We start from the raw sequence: 302 nt of genomic DNA on the forward strand, positions 1-302 counted from the left end.
GGTTTAGTTTACGGAATTTGATCAATGGGCACCTATCTACTTTCAGGGCGTCTCTAACTTCATCTACAACTAATACTTCTCTCTGTCAGCTCAAACACTTTAAAACAGAACCTCACATACTCTGATATTTGTTTTTAATATTAGTTTTTAAAATCTATTAGCATTTACCTACAGAGATTAAATGCTTTATGCTAAATATTTCTTTACATACGATAAGACATACTTAAAAACAGGTTCAGATTTTATCTGGGGACAGGTTTATACTTTAAGGACCACCCGGCCTTCTTTAAAAGGGGGCAAAT

This window comes from Stenella coeruleoalba (assembly GCF_951394435.1).
Source record: "Stenella coeruleoalba genome assembly, chromosome: 4".
NCBI lineage: Eukaryota > Metazoa > Chordata > Mammalia > Artiodactyla > Delphinidae > Stenella > Stenella coeruleoalba.